The sequence below is a fragment of the Myxine glutinosa genome, chromosome 4, assembly GCF_964187855.1.
Source record: "Myxine glutinosa chromosome 4, kmMyxGlut1.1, whole genome shotgun sequence".
NCBI lineage: Eukaryota > Metazoa > Chordata > Myxini > Myxiniformes > Myxinidae > Myxine > Myxine glutinosa.
The window spans coordinates 218,545,261-218,561,320 of NC_136264.1; positions in this window are offsets into that span (position 1 = coordinate 218,545,261).

The following is a 16,060-nucleotide window of genomic DNA, read 5'->3' on the forward strand; positions in this document are numbered from 1 at the left end:
TTTTTAGTTTTCATGGTCTTTTGGGTCTTCTGGGTATTTAAGGGTCATTGGGGTCTTTGGATCTTCAGGGTCTTTGGATCTTCAGGGTCTTTGGATCTTCAGGGTCTTTGGATCTTCAGGGTCTTTGGATATTTTGGGTGTTAGTGGTCTTTTGGGTCTTTAAGGGTCTTGTGGTATTTTGGGTCTTCTGGATATTTAAGGGTCTTTGGGGTTTTTGGGGTCTCCAGGGTATTTTGGGTGTTCATGGTCATTTGGGTATTTAAGGTTTTTTGGGGGTCTTTTGCGTCTTTGTAGTCTTTGTAGTCTTTTGGGTCTTTAATGGTATTTGGTGTATTTTGGGTCTTTGGGGTCATTTGGGTATTTAAGGGTCTTGGGGTCTTTTCAGTCCTTTGGGTCTTTGGGTCTTTGGGTCTTTTTTGGTCTTTGGGGAATTTGGGGTCTTCAGTGTCTTTTGGGTTTTTGTGGTCTTTTGGGTATTTAAGAGTCTTCGGGGTCTTTTGGTTGTTTGGGGTCAATTGGGTTTTCAATGACTTTTCTGTCTTTTGGGCCTTTGGGGACTTCTGGGTCTTCATGGTCTTTTGTGTCTTTGACAGTATATGGGGTATTTTGGGTGTTTAGGGTCTATTCTGTCTTCGGGGTCTTCTGGGTCCTTGAGGTCTCAGGGTCTTTTGGGTCTTTCAAAAATTTTGGGTATTTGGGGTCCATTGGGTCTTTAGGGTCTTTTCAGTCTTTTGGATCTTTTGGGTCTTCAGTGTATTTTGGGTTTTTGGGGTATTTTGGGTGTTTGGGGCCCATTGGGTTTTTGGGGTATTTTGGATTTTCAGAGTCCTTGCGTGGTCTTCTGAGTCATTGGGGCTTTTGGGTCCTTTTTGTCATTTGGGTCCTCGGGGTTGTTTGGGTCTTTTGGATCCTCATGGTCTTTTGGATCCTCTTGGGTCTTTGGGGTCCTTTGGGTCTTTGGGGTATTCTGGGTATTTTGGGTCTTCAGAGTCCTTGGGGTCTTTGAAGTCTTAATTAGCTTTTGTGCCTGTTACAGTCTTCAGGATTTTTGGGGTCTTCTGGGTCCCTGGTGGTATTTTGGGTCCTCAGAGTGTTTCACGTCTTTTTGCCGGTGGACACACAGTCATGTTCAAAGATTGCCCCTTAAACCCCCCTCCCGCCCCCCACTCATATCCCTCCTAAAGCACTACTCAAAGCCTTTAAGACCTAGCCTTATGAAGGGGGACAGACACACAAACACACACACCCATGTGTTTTATATGGTGGATCTCTGTGAGGTGGTTTAGGATGAGACACCCTAATTGCGTACGTACTAAATATGTAGATACTTTCCAAACCCTGCAATCCATCGAATAATCCGATTTTTCAATCCCTCATCAGAACCCTCATAATTCCAATTGGGGAAAGCGAACTCGGTGGTTTATTGATGAGAGTGTCCGCAACATATGGGGGGATGTCGGTGGATCCAAGCCTGGCCGAGTCATGCCATAGACTTTCAAAATGGTTTGTGCTGCTTCCTCTGTTGTCGTTCAGCATTTAAAACCCCCTCCCCCTTCGCACGTTTCCGCCCATCCCTGACCTCTCCTCCCCCCGACTCCCCATCCCCCTCATACTCCTTCTCCCCACCCCCCTCCCCTGTACACCTCCTCTCCCGTCCCTCCTCCCCCGTACACCCCCTCTCGCACATTCCCACACCCCCTCTCGCACATTACCACACCGCTCTTATACATTCCCATACCCCTCTCACACATTTCCACACCTTCCCACACCCCACATCACACATTCCCACACCCCCTCTCGCACATTCCCACACCCCCTCTCGCACATTCCCACACCCCAGCTAGCATATTCCCACACCCCCGCTCGCACATTCCCATCCCCCACCCCACCCCCTCTCGTATGGTCCCACCACCCCATCATCAACAACAACAACAACAACATGCATTTTAAGGCCATTTTCCCTGCTAGAGCGGGGGTAAGCCTTGCGGTCCCCATGACAATCTTCTCCATCTTGCCCTATTTTCTGCATCTCTCCTTGTTAACCCCCTTGCCCGCATTTCTTCTTCCACCATCTTTGGCCAAGTCTTTCTCGGTCTTCCCCGTCCTCTACTTCCTTCTACATTCATTTCCATCACTCTTCTCAACCAGACACTTTCATCCTTCCTCAACACATGACCAAACCATCTCAACCTGTTCCTCTTCACAACATCAATCACAGGCTCTATTCCCATCATTTTTCCCAATTCATCATTTGTCTTCCTCTCTCTCAACGATACTCCGCACATCCATCGAAACATTCGCATTTCCACCCTTTCAAACCTTCGTTGCTGCTCGACGTTCATTACCTATTACCTAAAACTGGCTCCCATAAATCATAACACTTCTCACACATGCAGCATACACCTTTCCCTTCAGCTTCAACGACACTCCCCTCCTCATCAGCACGCCACTCAGTTCCCGAAACTTCTTCGATGCACATCTCACTCGAGCAACCGTTGCCGAGTCTGATCCACCTTCTCTATTCAGCATGTCTCCGAGGTAGCAAAATGTTTTCACACCTTCCAGCTTCACGCCGTCTCCAAGATCCAACTCAACATTTCCTCCATTTGCAGCTCCCTCTGTGCATACCTTACATTTGAATGTAGCTGCCACATTGGTTAATGACCCTCTCAGACCACTACATTTTTGATGAACCCACTCAGCGCACATTGTACATTGAATGGAGTTCACTCCGACACCCTTCCTGCACACAGCACAGGGCCACTTCCCAGTTCTTTCCACCTCACCACATGCTTTACCACTTGCCATCACCTTCGTCTTTCCGATATTCACCTTCAGACCTTTTGTCTCCATACATTCCTTCCACTTGTTCATCTTTTCCTTCAGTCCATCCATACTTTCCGCAATCAACACCAGATCATCTGCATACAACAGCTCCCACGGTAAACCCTCCTTTGCGTTCTGAGCCAGCACCTCCATCACAGCTACAAATAGTAGTGGACTTAGTACCGACCCCTGATGCACTCCCACCTTCACCTCAAACTCACCACTGTTCCCGTCCTTCATCCTTACAGCTGTGCGCGCTCTTTTGTACATTGCCATCACTACTCTGTTCAAGCATTCCTCCACTCCTAACTTCCTCATTGCCCATGTCAATACTTTGCGTGGAACCCTTTCGAATGCTTTCTCCAGATCAACAAACCCAAGAAACAACTTCTTCCTCTTCTCCATGTACTTCTCCTACAACTGCCTCACAATAAAAAGCGCGTCTGTCGTTCCTCTTCCTGGCATAAAGCCAAACTGCATTTCGTCGATCTTCACTTTCTTCCTTATCCTCCTCTCCAACACCCTTTCGAATACCTTCATTCCATGCTCCAATAACTTTATCGCTCGGTACGAGCCTCACTCTAGAGGTCACCTTTCCCCTTGTATAGAGGGACGAGGGTACTCAGTTCCCAAATCACTGGAATGCGGCCTTCTTTCACCGCCAGATTGCAGATCTCTCATTCTCTTCACACCCCAACTTGCTGCTGCCTTCAACATATCTCCCACAACTCCCGTCGGCCCTCCCGCTTTTCTACTCTTCATTGCTTTTATCGCTTCCTCAACTTCCTTCTCAGTTATCTTCTCTGCCGGTCCTAAAACTGGGTTACTCTCCATGTTGCCATCCCATTCATTCTCTGTATTCAACAGCATTTCCATATATCTTTTCCATCTTCCTTTAATTCCATCTGGGTCCACAACGATTTGTCCCACTTCATCCTTCAAGCAACTCACCCCCATCACATCACACCTCTCTTTCGCTATCTGCTTTGCAATCCTGAATACCGCTCTCTGACCCTCTTCTGAATCCAAGCGTTCTCCGAACATTTTCATGCATGCCTCCTGCGCCTTTGCTACCTCTTTCTTTGCAGCCTTCTTGGCTGCCTTATAAATTTCATGCTCTGCTGTTTCTGCTCCCGTACCCTTCGCCTTCTGCCACTCCTTGAACTTCTTCCTCTTCTCGTCAATCCTCTTTCCAACTTCATCATCCCACCACCATGTTTCCGAGTGCCTCGGTGGTCCTTTTGTCCATCCACATACCTCACCAACGGCTCCCAACAGACTTGCTTTCATTGACATCCAACCACTTTCAAGCTCAACCACATCATCCTCTACCCTACTCAGCCTCTCTTTTAATGCCTCCCTTACTGTCACCTCTTTCAACCTCCACACCTTCGTTCTCGGTTGGTACTTCACCCGCCGAGCTCTCCTCGCACCTTTCACCCTTATGTCGCAGACAACCAAGTGGTGCTGTGAAACAGCCTCCTCCCCCGGGATCACCTTTGTGTCCCGGAGGTGCCCCCTATCTCGCCTACGCACCATCAGGTAGTCAACGGTTGTCGTCGACCCACCTGATGTGTATGTAACAAGCTTATTGTCCTCTTTCTGGAACTGAGTATTACAAATCAACAAATCAGCTCCATCAGCAAACTCCAAAATCCTTTCACCTTCTCCAATTCTCACACCATATCCGTAACCCCCATGAACTCCCTCAAAACCATCCATACTCCTTCCCACATGTCCATTTAGGTCTCCTCCGACGACAACAACTTCCTCATCTTTCACGTTTTCCATCAGATTCTCTATCGCACACCAGAACTTGTCCTTCGCTTCATCGCTCCGACCAACCTGCGGAGCATATCCCGAGATGACGTTCACCAAGAGCTTTCCAATCATCATTTTCACCATCATTAACCTATCACTCACTCTCGTCACACTCACCACACTGTCTACAAACTCCTCAGAAAACAGGACACCAACACCAATCATGCCCTCCAGGCACGCTTGCCACACAAACTTGTATTTCTGTCCCTGCCTACCCTTCACCATTCTCACACCACTTCCCTTCCATCTCGTCTCTTGCACACAACATATGTCCACTCTTCTTCTGACCAATACTTCCACCACTTCTCCTGATTGGTGGGTGACAGGGAGCTGTCATTGTCCCTACATTCCATGTCCCAAACCTCAGAAACCGATCTCCACTTTGGGCTGTACCCTGCCCATATGTAGTTGTAATTGTCATGGTTCTCTTTTTGAGGCAATGCTTTCATGGCCGGATGCCCTTCCTGACGCCAACCCTCTTAGTCGTCTCTTACGACATGCAGGGATACGGTGTACCTATTCTAATCCAGGGTACACACTGGGAAACGTTTAAAACATGGAAATTCTGGGGGGGGGGGGGGGGGGGAGGGGCATCACTGCTGCGGGGGCCCCGTCAGCACCACGCCACGTTTGCCCGGTCAGTACCAGGGCGGCCCGGTCAGCACTACACCCTTGGAAAGGACTTCGATGCACGTCGGCCCAGAGCCTGGCGCGAAGTCCAAGTCCACCACCCCATCATTTCAGTGAATTCATCAGTTTATTACCCCGTGAGCAAAGTGCAAGGTAAGGTTAAGCAGTTGGTTCACTCTGTGTGTCTATGATCGAGGAGCAAACTTGATTTCAATTTCATTTGAGATTTTGAACACTACAACACAAATCGGAACATGAAACGGCAGATTAGCAGTAGTTACCCTGCGCTCACGAAGTTACGTACAGTGCATTCAGAAAGTATTCAGACCCCTTCACTTTTTCACATTTTGTTAGGTTGCAGCCTTATGCTAAAATGGTTTAAATTCATTTTTTCCCTCATCAATCTACACTCATTACCCCATAATGACAGAGAAAACAGGATTTCAGAAAGTTTTGCAAATTTATTAAAAAGAAAAAAACTATAAGAGCGCCTCCTCCTTTAGAATATTTTAATGATAATCATGACGTCATCGGTCATGTGTTACAGGCGCCATCTTGGAAAAACCGAAAAACGTTGCACCTCTATCTCCAAAACCGCTCTATGGAAAAAAATTGAAACGTAGCTCATTGTAAATAACTCCATGTGGGGAATAGGTGTTAACGATGATGTCATTGGTGCCATAATTATGACGTCATAATTCGACATGGACAACGCTTAGTCTGATCAGTTTGTAATTTATTGAGCATGATCTATGCAACAATTATTTGGAGAATATACATTTATGATGCCATCGCTCATGTGGTCTGGCAGCCATATTGGATCAAAAAAAAAGAAACGTTCTAAAATAGAAGAGTTCGCTCACACCAAGTTGACTGCGCAGGGTAAGTATTCCATGAATACCATCTAGTTTGACTCTGAAATTGGTACGGAATCTTGTCCCGATCGCACAGAGGAGTAAGATAATTGTTTTAGTCTGTCTGCGTGTCTGCCAGGAGGATGAAATTGAAAATCATTGCAAACATGAAACTTCTTGTTTTTGTGACGTCATAAAAAAAAAAACAAGCACCCAGGCACAAATAACGAATTCAACGTGTTAAATAAGGTGGTGTAAAAATATCAATGGCGGTAAACTTCTGAAAATATTTTTTCTGGAGCCTTCAAAACTTTTTATTTCAAATGAATTAAATACTTGAACACTGTAGAACACAAATCGCCTTTTTGACCGTTTTTTTGACCTTTTTGACCTCCAGTTTTGAAAAACCTCCAGTTCAGCAGTACTTGGACAAAATATTACCCCATCTCGACCAATCAAATTTAATGAGCTCATGCTCTCAACTTTGGGTAAATCAAGATTTGGACAAAATCCCGGCTCGTAGGAAACATAGATCGTGCTAGGAAAGGCAAAGCAAGATTTGAAAAGACCTTTTTCTCAAGACTGCGGGGAGTAAGGTGTTCTATGAACTCTCTAGTTTACTTATTATCACTTGCCGGCGGGAGGAAGGAGTGTTGCGAGAGTACAGAGGACGTACAGGAGCATCATCAGGGAATGAGGTGTGTCAGCTGATGGATGAACAAACATTGGGAGCACATTCATTTGTCGACCTGCCCATCTCAACCAAAATCATGGAGTTTTTTTGTTATTTTTTATGCACATTTTCCCGATATTGTTTAATTTTATGTGATGTTTAGTGTCGGGGAATTGTAGTGTCAGTTGTTGAAATGGAGAATGTATATACATCCGGTTTAGCACATTTGCACTCAGTTGTGGATTTAAGGGTTCTGTTCTTTTTCAGGGAACTAAACATGAACAAGTCTACTTGTTCAGATGATGACGGTGTGAACCATTCTTTACCGTCAATTGCAGCGAAGAAACCTCATCTTTGGAAGCGTCTGAAGTAAATCATTTTATTTTCCTCCTCTTCACTTTTTTAACTTGTTTTTGGATATGAACTGAACATCAAAAGAAACTTATCACTTTCATTTTTTGAAATGTGCAGCTTTACAAACACGTTTCTTCAATTGTCATGGCTGATTATTATGTAACGGAAACTTCATAGTCAGGTTCATTATGTTCAGATTTATAATTTCGTTCTTTTTTTGTGGAGATTAGCAAACCTATACATTTTTGGAAAGCTTATAGCACCAGGAATCCGAAAAACCATGTTTCCATTTGCGCAAATTTTTTTTGGCGGCCATATTGGATTTTCAAAATGGCCGCCATCGGAAACCTATTTTTCGCGATATCTCAACATCCGAACCACCTAGAGTGCTGATTCCAACACCTATACCCACATTTTTGGGGATGAGGAATCACATGAAGCCATCTAAAATAATCTACACCTACCCTGGGATACCAGGTGGCAGCCTACAGCGGATTTTCAAGATGGCCGCCATCGGAAACCAGTTTTTTCACGATATCTCAACAGCCGAAACACTTAGCAGTATTTATTATATTGATTTCACAACCTATATAATATCTATATTTTGGGGGTGGCCATTCAAACACAGTTTAAACCAGAAGCCAAAATTGAAAGTTTATTCTGGCTAGTAATGAAACTAATGAGATTTACTTACCACAAATTTTCTACCAAACTTATGAATGTACAAAGCATCTACATATATTTTCAGTTGTATTTTAATGCACTATTTTGATAAATATAAAGCTTGAAACTTTTGAACTGAAGCCTGTGATGGAAGCTCTTATTGGCCCACTAGGCTTGATTGGCAGGTCACATGGGTCGTGACCCAGGTCAAAAGAGTTGTTTATATATCTGGACACATGGAGTCTGAGCACCATGTGTTTGTGGTCAAAATGGCGGGGAGCAGCTGTCAAACTTACTTGATAAGTGATGTTTGGACTTGAGACACAAGTAATACTCCAAAGTTCCTGAATGTTGTTTACATAAATCTGAGCTAGCATAATTTTGTAGCCCTAGGTTTAAATCCATTTGTGTTCATCCATTTGTGTTCATCCATAAAGATATATAATAAAACTTTTTTATTTGAGACAAGATACAAGACTTTGCTCTCCACCCAGCAGTACACTCCACTCTGTGTCATGGCTCTATCCCTAACTGACCTGGTTCATTGTGAGAGGGATTTGGGGGTTACACACCCTGACCACAAGTCACAGGAAGCCATAAATCAAGCCATATAGAGTATAACTGTGTACTATTATGAGTGTGTATGCAGCATGATACCCCAGTGTTGTTTTCAAACATACCAACATAATATGCAGATACAGTTTTATATTAATTATATTTCCTGGATAAATATAAATTTTGCTCTGAATATAGTTTATAGTCAATTATCCACAATACTTTAAAAAAATCTCTCCCCACCCTCCACCCCCACAAATATTAAATGGTGCATCTTTGACCAATTTATTCTGATGGGGAGAGGCAAATGTGGCCTCCTATCCTGTTTCACTGGATGGGGAGAGGCAATAAATTAGTATGCATTCTTACCCAGTTTTACAATAAGGGGGTGATCATTTCATTGGGGGGGGGGGGGTCTTTTTTATCCTAAGGCAATTTTTTTTCCTTATCCAGTGACAGCCCAATCATTTGTTTTTACATCCATGTGGCACCCACTGTTTTTCTTGCACAGGAGGTAGAAAATACCTTTTTATTTATAAATGAAAAGAAAGTGGTTTATTTCACTTCTAATGGTAATAAACTAGCTCCACTCCAACCCCCCTATATCAACTGGTCTGCCCCTTACATAAATCAGGGCTCCAAGCTTCACATAGGTTGGTCAACAACACTAACAACAAGGAATATCGACAACATTGGTCAACACTTGTACGAAGAGTATGTTGACGAAAGAATCAACGGAACAGTCAGCTTATTTGCACCCGTGAAAAAAGAAAACAACAAGATGTACTTGTCTGGTGTGAAGAAGACCAAGATCATGCTCAGGGACAAGTCAGTCGACTTGAAGGAAACAAAAGACTTGTATGGAAGGCTGATGATATTGACAAAATCAAGCCGTGATGTTGACCAGAAAGACGCAATAGGCAACTACGAATTCACCCTTACACCTCGCGCCTTGTTCGCACCAAACGGTGACCTGCTTCCTTGCCTTGACAAGTCAAAGTTAATCCATCTCCTTGTGAAACATGGAGACTTAGCTCCGGGTGACTTAGCTCCGACCTCAAGTCCTCAAGCTCAAGTCCATAACTCTGCAGCTATGAAAATAGCAGTAGTCGACGCCATGGTTCTTGTACAGAAATTGTCGACAAAACCAGCTGCAACAGTAACCGTTGAAGATCTCAGTGTCAGCTTTAATACCAGATTGATGTCACTGACAAGACATTTTGACGAAGTTATCCTCGTGTTTGATACTTACAAGGCCGATTCGTTGAAGCAAAGCACAAGACAAAAAAGACGAGGGGGGCACAATCCAGTCCAGTACCAAGTGAAGGACAATACCAAGATCCAACACATCACCATGAAGCGGTTCTTGTCACACGATCAGACAAAGTCAGATTTGGCAGAATATCTGGCTGAGAAAACGTTGGAGTACAACAGAGATGCCTCCAAGCTGATAATTGTATGTGCAGCAGGAAAGGCCAAGAGCAACAAAGGCGTGCATTTTGAAGACAATAATCATGAGGAGGCAGACACTCTGATGATTCACCAAGCAGTGCTGGCAACTCGCCACAATCCCAACGCAGAACAGCTTACCTTCTTCTCTCCTGATACGGATGTCCTGGTCTTGGTCATAGCTAACTATGATGTTCTGCTCAAAAACACTGCTGTCTCCCTTGTGTCGGGCCTTGTGCAAGTACAACCAATCTGGAACAATCTTGGCGTCGAAAAGGCCAAGGCATTGCCAGCATTCCACACATTCACAGGAGCAGACAATACTGGACGGTTTTCGCGAATAGGCAAAACAACATGGTTTGAAGCTTTCGTCAGAGCCGATAGTGACGTGATACAGGCCATGAGAATGCTCGGTGATGCTGCAGATGTGACCGCAGATCAGATGTCCAACTTGGCAAGATTTGTATGTGCAGTGTACGTACCAAAGGGAATATGTATCAACAGCATTCCGGAGTTGCGCTGGTACCTCTTCTGTAAACACATGACTGAAAGTCACAAGTTACCTCCAACGCTAGGGGCTCTAAATCAGCATGTTGATCGTGTACATCTTCAGGCAAGGGTATGGGCTCAGGCTACTATCGCACATCAAGTGTTCCTGGATCCACAGCAACATGGCTACTTCAAGGACAACGATGGGGAATTGAAACCACTAATGACAGATGTACCACCAGCACCGAAAGCAATACTTGAGATGGTCAGATGTCAGTGCAAAGGAGACTGCTCATCGAGACGGTGTTCGTGCCGTGCCAATGACTTGGCATGCACAGACTTGTGTTTGTGCAGCTCCGAATGTGAAAACGACGATGACTGTCAACCTGTTCTCTGCTCTGACGACAGTGATGAGGACATTTGAAAACCTATGAGGACAAAATGTTGATGAATGTTGACAAAGATAAAATTTCATCTATGGGAAATATTCTATGTTCAAATAAAAGTAATTATTACATGTATAATTATGGATTGTATAGCCTCATCTCTATATACTTACCTCTTGAATACATAAATCACCTGTTTAGGATATATGAGGGATGTGGTTTCATAATTATGATCCGTGTGCCACAATGTAGCGAAACATCACTCAATGTGGTATACATATTCAGAAAAAAACATGTTTCCTGAAAGTGGCCATCTTGAAAATCCACTGTAGGCTGCCACCTGGTATCCCACGGTAGGTGTACATCATTTTAGATGGTTCCATGTGATTCCTCATCCCCAAAAATGTAGGTATAGGTGTTGGAATCAGTACTCTAGGTGTTTCGGCTGTTGAGATATCGTGAAAAAACTGGTTTCCGATGGCGGCCATCTTGAAAATCCGCTGTAGGCTGCCACCTGGTATCCCAGGGTAGGTGTAGATTATTTTAGATGGCTTCATGTGATTCCTCATCCCCAAAAATGTGGGTATAGGTGTTGGAATCAGCACTCTAGGTGGTTCGGATGTTGAGATATCGCGAAAAATAGGTTTCCGATGGTGGCCATTTTGAAAATCCAATATGGCCGCCAAAGAAAAATTTGCGCAAATGGAAACATGGTTTTTCGGATTCCTGGTGCTATCAGCTTTCCAAAAATGTATAGTTTTGCTAATCTCCACAAAAAAAGAACGAAATTACATTACAAACCTGACTATCACTTCAATCACCTGGTTGATCAACAATGGCATGCTTGAGTGGTTCTGCATGGGGATCTTCCCTTTAATAATGACCCTCATAATGAAATACTTCAGTTCTCATGGTTAGACATTCATTTACTGCTGTCCATAGTCACTCTAGAGGCTTCTGACAGGGAAGACAACAAGAATATTCAGATGCCACGCCTCACATCTTTTTTTTTTTTTTTTTTTTTTTTTTTTTTGTATACAAGATCGAGGCTCGTGAAAGAGCGAACATTAATCACACAGAAAGACAAACAGACACATAAAACAAATAACATCGGGAGCGGTAGACAAGATGGGGAGAGAGGGGGAAGGACACAAACACAACATTTGAGAGCAGGGACCGAGAGACATGGAGACATCGAGAGATCTGTGGGAGGGAGAGGGCTTTGGGGGGGAGGCATGTGAAGGGGGGGGGGGGGGGTGGGTGGGAGAGGTATAAACATATGGACACTGCCAGGATTTCCAGGAAAGAAGTTGGAATTTCAAACAAGGTGGATCTGGGGTGAATTAGTGGGGGTAGAAAAGATCAAGGTTATGGATGGGGGAAGATAAGAGATGGTGGTGAACAGCTGTTTTAAAGACCTGGAGGGAGGAGAGGGATTGAAGGGAGTGTGGGAGATTGTTCCACAGGCGGGAGAAAAGAGGAATGAAAGAGTGAAGGTGAGCAGAGAGCCGAGATTTCGGCAGTTTAACCATCAGAGGGTTGCTGGCAGATCTTGTGCGACCTGTAGGAATATTTGGGGGACAGAGCACAGAGAGAGCTGGGGGAGCAGGCCGGAGAGGAGTCGGTAGAAGACAGAAAGGCCACCTTACCTGCCTGCGGTGAGTGAGTGAAAGGCCCTCAGAGATAGCTTCATCGCGGGAGATTCCAATGATTTTGAAAGCTTTGGATTCAACAGCGTGAAGCCGAGCCAGGTGTGAGGCAGGAGCACCAGCCCATAGGGGAGAACAGTATTCCATTGAGCTGCGGATGAAAGCCTTGTATGTGGTGAGGAGCTCAGGTGTGCCGAGGAAGGACTTCGCACGACGGAGGATGCCCAGTCGGCGACTGGCTTTGGAGGCCAGCTTGGAAATGTGGTTTTCCCAAGAAAGATCATGGCAGATAGTGAGACCCAAAAGCTTGAGTGACAGAACTTCTTGGAGAGGATTGTTGAGAAAGTAGATGGGAGGGTTGTCCAGTCGATCTTTTCGGAGAGACATAGTAAGAGAGTGAGATTTGTCAGGATTGAAAGACATGTTCCACTTGTTTGACCAGTCTGTGATTTTGTCCAGGTCTTCAGAGAGTGAGGAGGCTGCAGACTGCTGATCTGAGGGAAGAGGAATTGAGCGGCAGAGAGTGGAGTCATCAGCAAAGAGATAGAGAGGATTTTCCAGAGAGTCAGAGAGATCGTTGATAAAGACCAGAAAAAGCACAGGGCCCAGCACACTTCCTTGGGGAACTCCAGCCTGAACAGGAAGGGGAGATGAGAGAAATCCATTCAGGGCCACACGTTGACTACGACCAGAGAGGAAGTCCGCAAGCCATGCATGGAGATTTCCATGGATACCATAGGAGGAGAGTTTGGTGAGCAGAGCTGGGTGCCAGACCGTATCAAAGGCCCGTGATATGTCAAGGGAGACAGCTCTGATTTCCTGTTTGGCATTGAGGACCTCCATCCATTGTTGAGACAGCAGAAGCAGCATGTCCAGAGTAGAGTGACCTGGTCTGAAACCAAATTGATCAGAGATCAAGCCATTGGAGAAGAGGAAAGATTTCATATCCGAAGCAATGATGGATTCCATGACTTTGCTGATAATTGGGAGCAGGCTGATTGGTCTGTAGTTGCAAGGATCTGTTTTTGCACCTTTTTTGTGTAAAGCGGTAATGTTAGCTGATTTCCAGGATGCTGGCAGATGACCTTGAGCAAAAGATAGGGTGAAAAGAACAGAGAGAGGGTGAGATAGAGCGGCAGAGCAGGATTTTAGGACCCGTGGGCTGATGCCGTCTGGTCCAGTTGCAGAATCAGTCGAGGTTTGACAAAAACTCCTCCACCTTGTCAGGAGAGAAGGACACAGAGTCCAGGAGCAGTTGGGTTCGACTGGGAAAGGTGGGAACAGAGAGAGATGGGTTTGGGACGAAGGATTTCGAGGCGAACACAGAGTTGAGGCATTCGGCTTTGTCACGTGCGATGTCAACTGTGTGGCCATTTGAGGTAAGGGAGGGGATGGAGGGGGAACAAACACCAGAAACGGATTTGACCAGACGCCACCAGGATTTGGAGGAAGGAGACAGGTTTGAGAGTTCATTCTTGAGTGAGGAGAGATAGTGCTTCCTGGCACTCCTGAGGGTAGACACACACTTGTTCCGAGCTTGGTGGAAGGAACTGAGATTTCCTTCAGTTGGATTAGCCTTCCAAGAGGCAAAGGCAAGTTGTTTCAGGGCAACTGCCTCACCACAAGATTCAGTGTACCATGGACGGGAGGAAGGGTAAGACAATTGAAGGCGAGATGGGATAAATCTGTGCATGAGAGAGATCAGTTTGCTTTGGAAGAATTCCCAGGAAGAATTGATGTCAGAGGCAGTGGAGATGGGAGACCAATCCAGACGATTGATGGCTGCTTGAAGACCGTCCCAGTTGGCCTGAGTGAAATGCCAGACTCGTCGACGCTGAGGAGGCTCTCTGAGAATGGCCAGAGAGATGTCCACTTTGACAAGCACATGATCAGAAGAACCGATTGGAGCAGAAGAAGAGCAGCAGACATTAGCAGGGAAGTTTGTCATAAGCAAGTCTAGAAGAGAAGATACTCCATTGGCTGAGATCCGGGTCGGGAAATTGACAGATTGTGTCAATCCCAGTGAGTCACAGAAGTCCTTTGCTGAGGTGCCATGACTGGTGAGAGAGGAACCCACACCCAACCAGGTGGCATGATGACAGTTGAAGTCACCACATATGAGGAAGAGAGAGTTGGGATGAATGGATAGAAGTTGGTCCATGTTGTCAAACATTGAAATGTAGATGGAGTCATCACTGTGTGGGGGACGGTACAGAACACATATGAACAAAAGGTGGGAGCGGAGAGGAAGCCGTAACCAGAGGTACTCCTGCGGGTGAGGAGGAAAGAGAGCAGTGCAAGGAGAGTGAGGAAGAGAGTTTTTGACAAAGATAGCCACCCCACCACCAGGCCGAGGCTCAGGTCTATCATACCGGAGGAGGGAGTAACCAGGAAGAGATATTAAGGAATCAGAGACATCTTGAAGGAGGAAAGTCTCTGTTAAGCAGATCAAGTCTGGATTGTCAGAAGCAACCTGTATGGAGAGATCAGTCAGGTTTGAGCGAAGGCCCCGGATGTTTGAGGTCCATACCGTTAATGAAGAGAGAGGGGGAGCATCGGGTACAGGACAGGGGAGGGGAGGAGTAGGGTAAGATGAAGGATGAGAGGGGGAGGTAGGGAGAGCAGTTGATAGTGTTTCAGATGTTGCAGAAGAGTTCCAAGAAAGGGAAGGATGAGGAGGATGAAAGGTTTGATGGTGAAGGGATGCGGCACAGTGAGGGGTTGTTTGAGGGGGGGCAGAGGAAAGTAGAAGGTTTGGGGGGGTGGAGGTATGAGATAGAAGGGAGACGAAGTGGGGAGGAGGCAGCTTGGAGGAGGAGGGGGGAGGAGAGAGAATTGGAGAGGAATGGTATGGGGGGAGAATTGAATGGGAGGGATTGGGGGGGAGTTTTGAAGGGGAGGAGTGAGGGGGGAGTTTAGGAGGGGAGGGGCAAGGGGGGAGTTTAGGAGGGGAGGGGCAAGGGGGGAGTTTTGGAGGGAAGGGGCAAGGGGGGAGATCAGGAGTGGAGGGGCAAGGGGGGGCATTAGGAGGGGAGGGGCAAAGGGGGAGTTTAGGAGGGGAAGGGCAAGGGGGGAGTTCAGGAGTGGAGGGGCAAGGGGGGAGTTTAAGAGTGGAGGGGCAAGGGGGAAGTTTCGGAGTGTTGGTGCAAGGGGGGGGGGGGGATTTGGATGGGAGGGGCAAGAGGGGAGTTTAGAAAGTGGATGATTAATGAAAGACGAACATTGATAACAAATTGGGTTTGTTGTGATTTTCAAGTTAGCAATCCGATTCAGAACGATGGAGGAGGGATGGAATGAATGTGAATTTAGACCATGTAGTGAGGGAGACGTATAAGATATTGAATTTCTTTTTTTTGAAGTGGAATGAGTTGGAGAGGAAATTGAGAAAAGCCTTTAAAATAGGAAGAAAAACAGCGTGTTGTAATATACCACTGAATAAAACACAGAAGGGGAAAGGTTAAACATATTTAAATAATATTTAAACAGAACTATGAACAATCTTATATGCACAAAAATACCAACCGGGGGAGAGCCGAGAGGGACCACCACGAGTCACGTGAACAGGGCAAACGGTGGATGGCAAGGAGATAATGGGGGTGGGGCGAACAGCACACCTGGACAGAAAATACAGGATGAGACAACAGTACATGTGGAGAAAATAAAATAAATGTTTTTGTTTTTTTTGTTTTTTTTTGGGGGGGGGGGGGGGGG